Source organism: Coregonus clupeaformis, chromosome 28 (assembly GCF_020615455.1).
Source record: "Coregonus clupeaformis isolate EN_2021a chromosome 28, ASM2061545v1, whole genome shotgun sequence".
NCBI lineage: Eukaryota > Metazoa > Chordata > Actinopteri > Salmoniformes > Salmonidae > Coregonus > Coregonus clupeaformis.
The window spans coordinates 2,692,045-2,708,201 of record NC_059219.1 but is presented as its reverse complement, the minus strand read 5'-3'; the positions used below and the strand labels follow the sequence as shown (position 1 = coordinate 2,708,201).

The 16,157-nt window shown below is 40.6% G+C and overlaps 1 protein-coding gene across 2 annotated transcripts in view; it reads left to right on the top strand.

The window, feature by feature from the left end:
• Nucleotides 1-5,265: 5,265 nt before the first annotated feature.
• The window catches only part of LOC121543649 (solute carrier organic anion transporter family member 1C1), a 67,600-nt gene continuing 56,708 nt past the window's right edge, over nt 5,266-16,157 (top strand). For both annotated transcript variants that reach the window (XM_041853688.2, XM_041853687.2), the window contains exon 1: nt 5,266-5,897. The gene's annotated coding sequence lies outside the window, so the exon portion shown is untranslated. The remainder of the gene's footprint in view (nt 5,898-16,157) is intronic.

Sequence of the window (16,157 nt, the reverse complement as noted above, 5' to 3'; positions counted from 1 at the left end):
TTTCAAAGATTTTACTGAGTTACAGTTCATAGAAGGAAATAAGTCAATTTAAATAAAATCATTTGGCTCTAATCTATGACTGGGCAGTTTCATCATAGCAGCTTGATGGTTTTTGCTACTGCACTTGAAGAAACTTTCAAAGTTCTTGAAATGTTCTGTATTGACTGACCTTCATGTCTTAAAGTAATGACGGACTGTCGTTTTGCTTTGCTTATTTGAGCTGTTCTTGCCGTAATATTGACTTGTACCAAATAGGGTTATCTTTTGTATACCCCCCCCCCCTACCTTGTCACAACACAACTGATTGGCTCAAACGCATTGAAAGAAATTCCACAAATTAACTTTTTAGAAGGCACACCTGTTAATTGAAATGCATTCCAGTTGACTACCACATGAAGCTGGTTGAGAGAATGCCAAGAGTGTGCAAAGCTGTCATCAAGACAAACGGTGGCTATTTGAAGAATCTCAAATCTAAAATATATTTTGATTTGTTTAACACTTTTTTTGGTTACTACATGATTCCATATGTGTTCTTTCATAGTTTATTCTACAACGTAAAAAATAGTAAAAATAAAGAAAAACCCTTGAATGAGTAGGTGTGTCCAAACTTTTGACTGGTAGTGTATGTGCAACAATAGTTCAACATTCAGCTCCAGCTACCATTTCTGTCAAGCCATCTAAGCATACAGTATGATGCATACATTTGATAAATCCAACATATGCACCACACAGAATGCACTGCAACTGCCTATGCAACGCTGCAAGGCAAACGCAGCATTCCCTTGGAAATGAATGAACTTCTGATGTACCAAAATACAATGACGCTGTAGGTGTGATCGAGGTGTAAATCCTAAGCCTATAGAGCACCTGGTATAGCACCTTTAAGTGCAATTCAGAGACAGAGTCCTTTGGTCTACAGTGTTGGTAGAAATGTAACCGTGTAGGGGATACGTTGAAGAGATCAGATGCAGATGACTGCAGATTTTAAGACCAAGAGATGAATACTGCTTCTGTTTGCTAGGGAAAAAATACCTCTATCTATTTCAATTTGCATTGACGTCAGAGTTGCTTTGTAGACACATTTTCCAGACACGTCTCATTGAGTCGAAGTTTAGGCATGTCATTTATCTCCAGCATGAGTAAGCCCTACATGACCTTTAGAATACCGAGGTGAATTACATTTAGGGTCATTCCATGAATGTGCAGTGCATTGCCAATCAGCTTAATGATAAGGGATAACATACCCACAACACAGGAAACACCATTTGACCCAAATGCAAATGTGTGTGTGTGTGTGTGTGTGTGTGTGTGTGTGTGTGTGTGTGTGTGTGTGTGTGTGTGTGTGTGTGTGTGTGTGTGTGTGTGTGTGTGTGTGTGTGTGTGTGTGTGTGTGTGTGTGTGGTTTTACTATCATTGTGGGGACCAGAAGTGTGCATGTTGATTTTTGTCTATCCCCATGTGTTCATGACAAGCAGGTTAAAATGCGAAAACCAACTGTGAACCAACTATTAATTTGGGACAGGTTGAAACACACATGTTCATGGACATTTAGCTAGCTTGCTGTTGCTAGCTAATTTTTAATTGGCCCTTGATCATGACTCTCAGTTCCATTATATTGGACAGAGTCTTCTGTACAAAGTTTTGTTAAGCGCCCCCAACACTCGGTCTGAACATTAACTCGCATTGCTTGCGGTACGGTTTTGGAATGACCTTATCTTTCATATCAGCAAGAAATCATTTTTAAAAAATGGAAGGTTAAATTGATACACACCTTTATAGGGTTAGTGTTCCCACACGGCCATATCTCCACGTTACAGCGCTTGTTTACGAAAACAGACGGAATATACAGTAAGTGTATCTTTTTTATTTTAAGGATTCTTTCTCGCTGATGAAAGATAAGGGCCATCCATATATGTTTCGAAAGCCGTATCGCAAGCAATGATTATTTACGTTTCTAAATGTTAAAACACAGTGTCGGGATTGTAGTTCACATGAGCCAGTCGTGGGCGAAGCTAACTGCTGAAAACTGTAGGGAGAAGGCAGAATGCCACCTAGAGTTTTCGAGAGCTAATTTGTCCTGGGGGTTGTTATTTAACCTGAAATGCATATGGTCCTTTTTTTGCTGGATCTTTGTAGAATTTAGACTCATACTAAATTGTGTGTTCTGTACTCCGACAATTAATCCACAGATAAAAGGGGAAACCTAGTTTGTTTTTAGTTAGTTTTCTTTGATTAATCTCTCCATCTTGCTTCTTCTTCTCCTTCTGTGGATTTTATATGGCAGTTGGCAACCAACTTTAGGTGCATTACCGCCACCAACTGGACTGGAGTGTGGATCTCGTTCATCTTTCAATCACCCACATGGTTTAGTAAGCTCATAAAAACCAATGAGTAGATAGGAGAGGCGGGACTTGCAGCATGTCACGTATCTAAAATAGAACCATGTTCGATTTTAACATTTTACATTTACATTTTAGTCATTTAGCAGACGCTCTTATCCAGAGCGACTTACAGTTAGTGAGTGCATACATTTTCATACTGGCCCCCCATGGGAAACGAACCCACAACCCTGGCGTTGCAAGCGCCATGCTCTACCAACTGAGCTACACGGGGTCTAACACATGGCTACACAGACGCCTGTTGACGCGTGCGAGCAGTTTGGATGAAATGATTGAATAACATGTATGTGTACATTTATTTTGCAATGCTCGTGCACGAACGCGGCCGGTTTAGTCAGCATGTTAGGGGTTAGGTTTAGGGTTAGGGTTACAATTAGGTTTAGGGAAAATTGGATTTTAATGGGAATCAATTGTTTGGTCCCCACAAGGATAGTAAAACAAAGATGTGTGTGTGTGCAGGGTTGGGAAGTAACTGATTACATTTTTTAAAAACTCTAATCAGTTACGTACACTGTAAAGGACAACTGTAAATGATATGGTAATTTGGGGATTTATCAACAGTAAAATACTCTGAAATGTTTTACTGTAGCATTCTGTAAATTATGGTGCATTGTGGGAAGATGTTGTGGGCAGGGAAAAAATTGCTGTATTTCGAATGGTACTGTAATTCCAACCCACAGAATACAGTACTGTACCGTATCTTTGGAGCACCAAAAACCTTTTGACCACTAGGTGCATGGTATTATTGTTTCTGGCTCTTTAACATATTTTTAGGAGTGCCTTGTAAGAGGCTACACCATATTTGTTGCACCAATGAGTGAGAATGCTGTACCAATTTAACTCCTATGTGATTATAGTGCCCCATCAATTTGTATAGGGGACAGACTGGAGTGGCAGCAAGTCTTACATCTTAAATGGTTGAGCATTTTGCCATGTCCTTTTGGTCTGTTTTGCCCTGTAGTAGCTGCCAGTTTGGAAGCCTTTGTTATGGCCTCTAGAAGTGCAAGTGATATAAAACACCAAATATTCATTAATATACTGTAATGTGTAAACACCATACCTAGCAGCCAACCTGCTTGCACAAATCCCTAGTAATTACAGTAAAATACGGTGAAAAATAAACCTCTCCCGTCAATAAATGTCTATTAATTATTTCAGATTATGGTAGCATCTACTTTTTTTTTTTTACAGTATAATACAGTTAATTTTGCGGTATTAATTCACCCAAATTACAAAATGACATATTGGATTCCTTACCCTGTAAGCAGTCTATGGACAAGGTATGACAGCAACCCATGCTTTGGTTTTGTCTGGCCACTTTTTTTCAAATGCTAACTTTTTAGTATTTGTGGCACAAGTCCAATGCAAGTCAATGATACCTTTATTATCATTTTTGTGTTTCATTTCCAAATCATCTATAAGTAACATCATTGAGTTACACAATCAATTTTTAGATACTTTGATGATGATTTGAACATGAAGCGTGAAAATGCTAATATACAGTGCCTTTGGAAAGTATTTAGACCCACTTACTTTTTCCACATTTTGTTACGTTACAGCATTATTCTAAAATGGATTAAATAAATAAAAATCTCAGCAATCTACACACAATACCCCATAATGACAAAGCGAAAACAGGTTTTTAGAAATAAATAAAAAAACAGAAAAACCTTAATTACATAAGTATTCAGACCCTTTGCTATGAGACTCGAAATTGAGCTCAGGTGCATCCTGTTTCTATTGATCATCCTTGAGATGTTTCTACAACTTGATTGGAGTCCACCTGTGGTAAATTTAATTGATTGGACATGATTTGGAAAGGCACACACCTGTCTATATAAGGTCCCACAGTTGACAGTGCATGTCAGAGCAAAAACCAAGCCATGAGGTTGAAGAAATTGTCTGTAGAGAGCCGAGACAGGATTGTGGCAAAGCACAGACCTGGGGAAGGGTACCAAAAAAATTCTGCAGCATTGAAGGTCCCCAAGAACACAGTGGCCTCCATCATTCTTAAATGGACAAAGTTTGGAACCACCAAGACTCTTCCTAGAGCTGGCCACCTGGCCAAACTGAGCAATCTGGGGAGAAGGGCCTTGGTCAGGGAGGTGACTCTGACAGAGCTCTAGAGTTCCTCTGTGGAGATGGGAGAATCTTCCAGAAGGACAATCATCTCTGCAGCACTCCACCAATCAGGCCTTTATGGTAGGGTGGCCAGACGGAAGCTTGTAGCGTCAAAACCAAGAAGATTTGAGACTGTAATCGCTACCAAAGGTGCTTCAACAAAGTACTGAGTAAAGTGTCTGAATACTTATGTACTTTTTAGTAAATTAGCAAAAATTTTAAAAACAAAGTTTTGGCTTTGTCATTATGGGGTATTGTGTGTAGATTGATGAGGGGGTAAAACTATTTAATCAATTTTTGAATAAAGCTGTAACCTAACAAAATGTGGAAAAAGTCAAGGGGTCTGAATACTTTCCAAAAGGCACTGTAAGGGATTACATTTAGAATTTAACCTACCCAACCCTGTGTGTGTGTGTGTGTGTGTGTGTGTGTGTGTGTGTGTGTGTGTGTGTGTGTGTGTGTGTGTGTGTGTGTGTGTGTGTGTGTGTGTGTGTGCGGGTGGGAGTGATTAGTGGGAGTGTTATATTATGGACTAGGCTACATTATATAAGTATAATTGCTATGTTGTATTATGCCTTATATGACAGTTCTATGTAACAATTCTACACACAATAACATATGTTTGCCTTAATGTTTCTCTCACTGACATCAAACTTGCATCTAAGACACATATTGCAGACGTCACATGCCAAGTAGTCTGGCATGAGATAGGATTATTTTAGAACGTGTTGGTTTTAAACTTGTGTGAACGCATCATGCGCAACACCGCAACGGACTAATAAACAGCCCCTTTGAAGATGAACTACTTTACCATCACTTTACCTCTTTCACTCAATTTAACGGTTAACAAATTGAAAACAAGATAACCACGGCACAGTGTTTTATTGTCCTTAACCTTTTTGTCCATCGAGAAGCTTTGCGTTGGAGCGAATCAATTCTGGAAGTAGGATACATATCACCATCCCGCGCGCTCTGCCTCTCTCCCTCTCTGTCTCAAGTGTTATCACGTGCGTGAGCTAATTTCTTCAAGCAGCGTTGGGGTTGCACAAACAGATTCAGGTTCCAAACTGTTTAACTTCTCAGCGAGAATGTTATGAAAACTCGATCTGATTGAGGTCAAATATTTAGATAATTGGAACGGTGTATGATAAGAGGCGGGAAGAAGAACTTTGGAGAAATACCTTATTCTATGACCTTTAATAACCGGTGTCTTTACTGCTCTTCATCCATATGGGACGTTTTCCCTGAGCTCGAGACATCTGCCGCGCACTCTGCGCTGTCCAAACTCTCTGCCACCGGGAATACTACGCGCTTTTGTCATAGGTTGTTGTATTACCTCATTGGAAAATATAGGGCAATTGTTTCATGGTAGACTTGGTAAGTGACTCAACATTTTTTTCTCCTACACAAGTGTTTGATAGCTTTTGTAGTGACGCTTTACTTATGCTGAGCATCACAGCTGGAATAGACCTGTCAGATAGGTCGACCAGGAAGACAACTATATTTTTGTTAGCGTTTATTTATTTAGGCTACTTGCAGTCTGAGTGTGTTTGAATTCCGAGTTTGGAAACCCTTGACTCATACACCATCACAAATCATGTAATTTATGCTTTTTACTTATCACAGATTCACATTTAAGTGAGGAACCTGCCTACCTACACTGTAACAGAAAACTGTAATTTATAGGTAATTTGCGGTATTATCAACAGTAAAAAAAAAACTCTGAAATGTTTAACTGTGCTGCATACTGTAAATGATGGTGCATTGTGGGAAAATTGCTGTATTTCGAATGGTACTGTAATTCCACCCAACATTATACAGTGCTGTACCATATATAGGGCAGCAGGTAGCCTAGTGGTTAGAGCGTTTGGCTCATTAACATATTTTGTGGTGTGCTTTGTAAGAGGCTATATTTGTTGCTCCCCTCAGTAAGAATGCTGTGACAATTTAACTCCTATATGTTTAAAGTGCACCATCAATTCAAAATGTACAGTGCCTTCAGAAAGTATTCACACCCTTTGACTTTTTCCACATTTTGTTGTGTTACAAGGTGGGATTAAAATTGATTTAATTGTCAGTTTTTTTGTCAACGATCTACACAAAATACTGTGTAATTTCAAAGTGGAATTTTTTAAATAAAATTTAATTACAGTATTCAATACATGTTAGAATCACCTTTGGCAGCAATTACAGCTGTGAGTCTTACTGGGTAAATCTCTAAGAGCTTTGCACACCTGGATTGTACAATATTTGCATTTTTTTTATTTTCAAGCTCTGTCAAGTTGTTGATCATTGCTAGACAGCCATTTTCAAGTCTTGCCATATATTTTCAAGCCACTTTAAGTCAAAACTGGTATCAGTTAGGGGATGGCCGCCATTTTATGGGCTCCTGACCAATTGTACTATTTTGTGTTTTTTTTGCCGTTTTTAACTTTTTTGGTATATCATGTTTCCGCCATCGTTTCCTATGACCGAAAATAGGTTTTGGACATCAGAACAGTGATTACTCACCTCAAACTGGACTAGGATTTTTCTTTAATGAGTCTGATGCGAATGATATACTGCTCTTCCCGGACCAGGCCCAAATCCCTGTCAATCGTATGAAGAGGAGATGCTGTTACAGAGGTCAAAGAGCTGACTGTGTCGGCGAGTGGATAATCCGCCTTTACCTCTGTTCTACTGGCGAACGTGCAATCACTGGAGAATAAACTGGATGAGCTCCATTGGAGACTATCCTATCAACGGGACATTAAAAACTGTAATATCATGGATAATATACAGTTAGCTGGGTTTTCCGTGCATCGGCAAAACAGAATAGCAGCCTCCGGTAAGATCACGGGGGATGGTGTGTGTCTTTTTGTCAACAACAGCTGGTGCGCAATCTCTAATATTCTCCTGAGTTAGAGTACCTCATGATAAACTGTAGACCACACTATTTACCAAGAGACTTTTCATCTATATTATTTGTAGCTGTCTATTTACCACCACAAACCGATGCTGGCACTAAGACCGCACTTAACGAGCTGTATAAGGCCATAAGCAAACAAGAAAATGCTTATCCAGAGGTGGCGCTTCTAGTGGCCGGGGACTTTAACTGAAATTGGTTTTACCTAATTTCTACCAGCATGTCACATGTGCAACTAGAGGGAAAAAAACTCTATATCACCTTTACTCCACACACAGAGACGTGTACAAAGCTCTCCGTCGCCCTGCATTTGGCAAATCTGACCATAACTTTATCCTCCTGATTCCTGCTTATGAGCAAAAACTCAAACAGGAAGTACCAGTGATGTGCTCAATACGGAAGTGGTCCGATGAAGCGGATGCTAAGCTACAGGAATGTTTCACTAGCACAGACTGGAATATGTTCCGCAATTCATCCGATGGCATTGAGGAGTATACCACATCAGTCACCGGCTTCATTAAAAAGTGCATCGACGACATCCGCACTGAGCCAAAGGCTAGAGCTGCCGCTTTCAAGGAGCGGGACACTAATCCGGATGCTTATAAGAAATATCTTTACGCGCTCTGATGCATCAAGCAGGCAAAGCATCAATACAGGACTAAGATCGAATCCTACTACACTGGCTCTGACGCTCGTCGGATGTGGCAAAGCTTGCAAACTATCACAGATTACAAAGGAAAACCCAGCCGTGAGCTGCCCAGTGACACGAGCCTACCAGACGAGCTAAATGCCTTCTATGCTCTCTTTGAGGCAAGCAACACGGAACCATGCATGAGCACCAGCTGTTCCAGACGACTTTGTGATCACGCTCGCCGTAGCCGATGTGAGTAAGACAGGATTTCCCAAACTCGGTCCTCGGGATCCCAAGGGGTGCAAGTTTTGGTTTTTGCCCTAGCACTACACAGCTGATTCAAATAATCAACTAATAATCAAGCTTTGATCATTGGAATCAGCTGTGTAGTGTTAGGGCAAAAATCAAAACGTGCACCCCTTGGGGTCCCGAAGACCGAGTTTGGGAAACACTTCCTGACGGCCACCCCCAGGTGGTGAGGGTAGGCAACAACACATCTGCCACGCTGACCCTCAACACAGGGGCCCCTCAGGGGTGCGTGCTTATGCCGCGTTCAAAACAACTGGGAACGAGCTCAAATCATGACGTCAGTGATCTTCAGGTCGAAAGTCGGAGCTCTAGAAAGAGTCCCAAGTTGGAATTCAAAGTTGGATGACCGTTCAAATAGATTTTTCCCAGTCGGAGCTAGTTTTTTTCAGAGTTCCCAGTAGTTTTGAATGCACTGAAGTCAGAAGTCGGAGATTTCCGAGTTCCAAGCTCCCAGTTGTTTTGAATGCGGCATTAGTCTAAGCTTGGGCGGTATCCAGATTATCATACCTTTTATACCGACCGTGTGCCATACCGGGATATTTGGTAATACTGGCACTGAACACAAGGGGCGTTGTTTTCAAACCCCACTGATACTCTGTAATCTGAAGGTTAGTAATGCTAACAAGTACATGTAAAATGCCATAGAGAATGCTAACTATATGCTAACGAGCGCATTGCGAACATTTTGTACAGTTTCTGACCAAAAGTATACAAGTAATTCAAAAATGCTACTCACAGTTTGCTGCACGCACAAAACTAAATATTAGCCAGCAAGGCTCTTATCCAGGAGGGGATTCTCTGCTGTTACCAAGTGAATGCTTGATTTTGGAAAAAGCTAACAACTTAGCTAGATAGCTAAGTAGCTACAAAATTAGCAAACCAAATGCATAATTGCAGAGCATTTAGCACATTTTAGACAGTTAACTTAGGGTGCGTTCGTAAATTCACTCTGGCTGTCTACTCCAATTTCAGAGCACTCTCATCTGAGTGTGACAGAATAACTGACGCGCACCACCCGTTGGATATGACCAGTGTCAGTAAACGTCAGCAAAAAAAACATAATTCAATTGTTGCCAGCAGCACAGTTACAGTCATTAACGCTTTAGATAACATGAAAGCAGCCTAACCAGCTCTGCTAGGACAAGTAAAATGGTCAGAGTGAGGTGTTCTCTCATTTGTGTCTAGAAGTAGTTAGCAAGCTAGCCAACTTTGGAACAAACCCTATTTCTACGATATCTTGCTGGCAAACATTTAGTTGAGATTATTAGATCACCTGGCGCATGCTGCACAACAGTGAGTGAATCACAAGGCTCCAGGCTCTCCTCCTTGTGTGCTTGTAAACAAACACCACGTGACACGTGACTGGGGACTACTGTAAGCTTCATAATAATGTGACAGGTGAATTGAAGAACGCAATGTTTTTTATCTCCTAACATATTGCACAAGTTGACTGCAGGTGTTCACTTAAAAAGTAGCTACAAATATTCCGATTTATTAAAACACTTCAAAGATATAGTTTCAACGGTATTGACAGAATATAAAAATCATCCCTTGGCTTTTTCCAAATACCCCAGTATATGGTATAGCTGGTAAACAGCCCAAACCTATCCTGTACTCCCTGTTCACGCATGACTCCAACACCATCATTAAGTTTGCCGACGACACAACGGTGGTAGGCCTGATCACCAACAACGATGAGACAGCCTATAGGGAGGAGGTCAGAGACCAGGACAACAACCTTTCCCTCAACGTGAGCAAGACAAAGGAGCTGATTGTGGACTAAAGGAAAAGGAGGACCGAGCACGCACCCATTCACATCGACAGGGCTGTAGTGTGGTGGGTCGAGAGCTTCAAGTTCCTTGGTGTCCACATCACTAAGGACCTATCATGGTCCAAACAAACCAAGACAGTCGTGAAGAGGGCACAACAATACATATTCCCCCTCAGGAGGCTGAAAAGATTTGGCATGGGACCTCAGATCCTCAAAATGTTATACAGCTGCACCATCGAGAGCATCCTGACTGGTTGCATCACCGCTTGGTATGGCAACTGCTCGGCATCCAACCGCAAGGCACTACAGAAGGTAGTGTGTACGGCCCAGTACGTCACCGGGCCGAGCTTCCTGCCATCCAGGACCTCTATACCAGGTGGTGTCAGAGGAAGGCCCTAAAAATGGTCAAAGACTCCAGCCACCCAAGTCATAAACTGTTCTCTCTGCTACTGCACGGCAAGCAATACAGGAGCGCCAAGTCTGGGACCAAAAGGCTCCCTTACAGCTTCTACCCCGAAGCCATAAGACTAATGAACAGTTAATCAAATGGCTACCCGGACTATTTGCATTGACCCTCTTATTTTATTCTGATTTATTCTGATTTTTTGCACTGACTCTCTTGCACAGGCTCAATGTACACTCACTGGACTCTAACCACTCACTCACACATACTACACTCCAACACACACACACACACACACACACACACATGGACAAACACACACACACACATGCATATTGACGCCACACACACACACACACACACACACTGTGCATAGTCATTTTACCCCCACCTACATGTACATATTACCTCAATTAGCTGGACTAACCCATACCCTTGCACATTGACTCGGTACCAGTACTCCTTTTATATAGCCTTGCTATTGTTATTTTATTGTGTTACTATTTTTCTTTTAGTTTATTTAGCAAATGTTTCTTACTTGCTTTGTTGGTTAAGGGCTTGTAACTAAGCATTTCACGCTAATGTCTACACCTGTTGTATTCGCCGCATTTGACAAATACAATTTGATTTCATTTATTGTGTGTAGGCCAGTGACATAAAATCTAAATTGAATCTATTTTAAATTCAGTCAGTAACACAGTAAAATGTGGAAAAAGTCAAGGGGTGTGAATACTTTCTGAAGGCACTGTATAAGGGACAGATTGGAGTGCCAGCAAGTCTTAAACCATAAATGGTTGAGCATTTTTCCATGTCCTTTTGGTCTGTTTTGTAGTGTAGTTGCTGCCAGTTTGGAGGCCTTTGTTAAGGCCTCTAGAAGTGCAAGTGATATTAAAAACCATATATTCATTCATATGTTGTAATGTGTAAACACTTTATCAAACAGCCAACCTGCTTGCACCAATCCCTTGTAATTACAGTAAAATACAAACCCCTCCGCTCAATGAATTTTCTTCATTCATCCATTCATTCATTCTGATTACGGTAGCATTTACTTTTTTACAGTATAATACAGACAATTTTATGGTATTGTACTGTGTGTCATCACACAGTACTTGTTCTGATACTGTATTTATATTACAGTATGTGTACTGTAATATGAAATACAGAATTTTACTTGCCACCGAGTTGCCTGTAAGAAACTGTCAAATTCATGGAAACCCTTTTATAGTGTAGCTTATAGGGGGACCGCTTTATGTTTGGGCATAACTTTGTTTAAATAACTTTGTTTACTCTCTCTCTCTCTCTCTCTCTCTCTCTCTCTCTCTCTCTCTCTCTCTCTCTCTCTCTCTCTCTCTCTCTCTCTCTCTCTCTCTCTCTCTCTCTCTCTCTCTCTCTCTCTCTCTCTCTCTCTCTCTTCACCCTTTCTTTCCTAATTGCTCTTTAAACTATTCTGTTATCGCAAATTTTCAGTTTGTAAAATCGTTGTTACGAGCCTGTTACATAACCGGTACAGTTGTTGCTGAGATTTCTAAATGATGCGTTCGGAAGACTAATGGAAAGAGCTGCCGTGACATTACAGCACAGCAAATTCTCCAGTGTTAAATCAACACTGACATTGGTAAATGTCTATACAGGTCCAAACTTTACAGTGTTAAAAAGCGGATGTGTTGTTACACTTTCTCAGTTAGGGAATTAACATTGTTAGTGTAATGCATTTCACTTCAATATGTTTTTTAACTGTAGGAAGTGTATATAGTTTGCATCAATGGTGTTACGTTACACAGTATTTTTAACAGTTACACAAAGAAGTCCGTACCTCTTGACAAGATCACTCATTTTGGATTAAGGACATTATAATAATATTTATAAATCAGTAATGCCAAATGCGCTTATGTAAGCATTTACAAACACTTCAGGACTGGCATTGGACATGCTCAAACTTTAATTAACATAACCATAGACAACTTAAACTGGTACAACACTTCCACTCACAGGTGACCAAAACCAAATAATTGAAAGCCACACCCCTACTAAACCACGCCTACAATATAATATTCCAGTGTGCCTTGCCTTTTCGAGTGAATTGTAGAGTTACCACCCATTACTGTATTTGTTAGTGACAGTAGCTAGGTTTCCATCCAATTGGCGACAGATTTGCATGCAAATATTCAAAAAAACGCATAAAGAAATTATGCACATTTTCCTACCAATGGTGTGTTTCCAGCAAACAAACTTGTTGTGGATAAAAATCACTGCATGATGACATAGTGCACACAAAATTCATTTTTTGGCTTAAGATTTCATGTAAATCTGAAGTTCAATGTGTTTCAATCGCATTTTCAATTCTACTGAAAACTGTTGCGTTAAATAGCAAATGTGCCTGTGTCTTGGCACATGCACTCTAGCTAATAGCTCACAGATACAGTGCGGGTAGGCTAGTCTACGTCAGTGTTTCCCTAACTCTGTCCTGGGGCCCCCCACTGATGCACGTTTTGGTTGTTGCCCTAGCACTACACAGCTGATTCAAAGAACCATTTCCCGCACAATTAATTTTCTGACACAAAAAGATCCCAACATGTCGAACAAAGAAATGATCTGTCGGCATAAAAAAACAAAAACTTCCTGTTTCCATCACAGCTGTCTTGAAAAAATGTTTATACGGTATGACTTTACTCACAGAAAAATGTGGATGGAAACGTAGTTACTGACATGGTTGTTGAATTCGTTCATTATCAGTCCAAGTGGATGTTATTGTTCAATTAATCTCCTAAGGACAATATATAAAATATATCATAAGGCCTTACTTTGATGGCCAAGTTTTTACCTAACACAGAGGGTGTTAGGAACCTCCTGGTTTACAGACAACATCAGGGCTGAAAATAACATTATGCTGGCTTGCAAAGCGATGTGTAGGATGAGTTAGGTTTTTATTCTCCCACAACCTGCATTCAGAATGACTATCAGGGTTAGGGACATTGTGAAGAGACTACCTAAACCACTGAAACTAGAACAACCATTTCAGTAACGGGTGCAATCATCTAACTAACTGATTGGATTAGTTTAGAAAATATGTTATCTTTGTGTAGCATAAGATTAATCAATCAATCAGTCAATGTACATGCAAAAACAGAAATACTAAAAACAATCCTAAAACGGTCTACCTGCAGTAGAGCATGCTGGGAAATCTGATAATGATGGGAATGTTTTTCTCTCCACAGAGTAAAACTGACACAGTCACACTCTCACACTCAACACTGGTTATTAACACCAACAGTTGGGTTATTTTACACCACTGTAAAATAACACTCTTACAGATTTAATTGAACTCCTGAATCAACACTAGAAATGCTACACTGAAAAATCAACACTGTGTAACACTGGCCAATTTGCTGTGAGCAAATGCACACAAAGTCGTTGCCATGTCCATTCTTGTGGAAAGAAGACTAGCGAAGACATCAAAACTATGAAATAACACATATGGAATCATGTAGTAACCAAAAAAGTGTTAAACAAATCAAAATATATTTTCAATTTTAGATTCTTCAAAGTAGCCACCCTTTGCCTTGATGACAACGCTGCACACTCTTGGCATTCTCTCAACCAGCTTCATGAGGAATGCTTTTCCAACAGTCTTAATGGAGTTCTCCAATATGCTGAGCACTTGTTGGCTGCTTTTCCTTCATCCTGCGGTCCGACTCATCCCAAACCATCTCAATTGGGTTGAGGTCGGGTGATTGTGGAGACCAGGTCATCTGATGCAGCACTCCATCACTCTCCTTGGTCAAATAGCCCTTACACAGCCTGGAGGTGTGTTTTGGGTGATTGTCCTGTTGAAAAACAAATGATAGTCCCACTAAGCGCAAACCAGATGGGATGGCATATCGTGCCATGCTGGTTAAGTGTGCCTTGAATTCTAAATAAATCACAGACAGTGTCACCAACAAAGCACCATCACACCTCTTCCTCCATGCTTCACGGTGGGAACCACACATGCGGAGATCATCTGTTCACCTACTCTGTGTCTCACAAAGACACGGCAGTTGGAACCAAAAATCTCAAATTTGGACTCATCAGACCAAAGGACAGATTTCCACCAGTCTAATGTCCATTGCTCATGTTTCTTGGCCCAAGCACGTCTCTTCTTATTATTGGTGTCCTTTAGTAGTGTTTTCTTTGCAGAAATTTGACCATGAAGGCCTGATTCACACAGTCTCCTCTGAACAGTTGATGTTGAAATGTGTCTGTTACTTGAACTCTGAAGCATTTATTTGGGCTGCAATCTGAGGTGCAGTTAACTCTAATGAATTTATCCTCTGCAGTAGAGCTAACTCTGGGTCTTCTTTTCCTGTGGCGGTCCTCATGAGAGCCAGTTTCATCATAGCGCTTGATGGTTTTTGCGACTGCACTTGAAGAAACTTTCAAAGTTCTTGAAAGTTTCCGTATTGACTGACCTTCAGGTCTTAAAGTAAGCTGTTCTTGCCATAATATGGACTTGGTCTTTGACCAAATAGGGCTATCTTCTGTATACCACCCCTACCTTGTCACAACACTACTGATTGGCTCAAACGTATTATGAAGGAAATCAATTCCAGGCACACCTGTTAATTGAAATGCATTCCAGGTGACTACCTCATGAAGCTGCTTGAGAGAATGCCAAGAGTGTGCAAAGCTGTCATCAAGGCAAAGGGTGGCTATTTGAAGAATCTCAAATATAAAATATATTTTGATTTGTTTAACACTTTTTTGGTTACTACATGATTCCATATGTGTTATTTCATAGTTTTGATGTTTTCACTATTATTCTACCCTGGAATGAGTAGGTGTGTCCAAACTTTTGACTGGCACTCTACATAATGTAGCTCATCCAAGAGCGATGTGTCCAATTTGTCCTTTTGGTGGCCCTGTGGGGCCAAAGCTTGAACTCCAGCATGGCTGCTTGCAGCTACAGTATATTTCTATCTGGATTGGATGATTTGAGTGGAAGCTATTTACTATTCATAAGGTTGGAGGCTCCCTGAGAGACGGAAGGGGGAGAAGGAGGGGAGAGTGCGAGAGAGAGAAAGAGGGGGAGAGGGATGAGAGAGTGTGTGTGTCTGCATGTGCGAGAGAGAGAGAGAGAGAGAGAGAGAGAGAGAGAGAGAGAGAGAGAGAGAGAGAGAGAGAGAGAGAGAGAGAGAGAGAGAGAGAGAGAGAGAGAGAGAGAGAGAGAGAGAGAGAGAGAGAGAGAGAGAGAGAGAGAGAGAGAGAGAGAGAGAGAGAGAGAGAGAGAGAGGTGGGTAGGTGCTCTGGAGAGGTTGCGTCTAGATCACATAGTTCTCTCATGTCTAAGGTTCTTTGGTTGAATTAATGATTAATCAATACATTCCTGGAAGTAGGAGCAAGATTCTAGGACTTGGGCAGTCTGAGTGGCATCTCCCCTTTGATTTTCATTCAAGTGTGTCAAATCTCAATCTATAGTCTTAATCTATGATATGCTACTAAAACCATTTGTTTTTAAGAGTTAGTTTTCTAATAAAATACTGTTTTATTTATTTATTGCCCGTGGACTACAGTCCTAAAAACTCTTAAAATAGAATTAAATCCGTTGGCCTTCCTAGCCTTCGGACTGGAGCAATGCT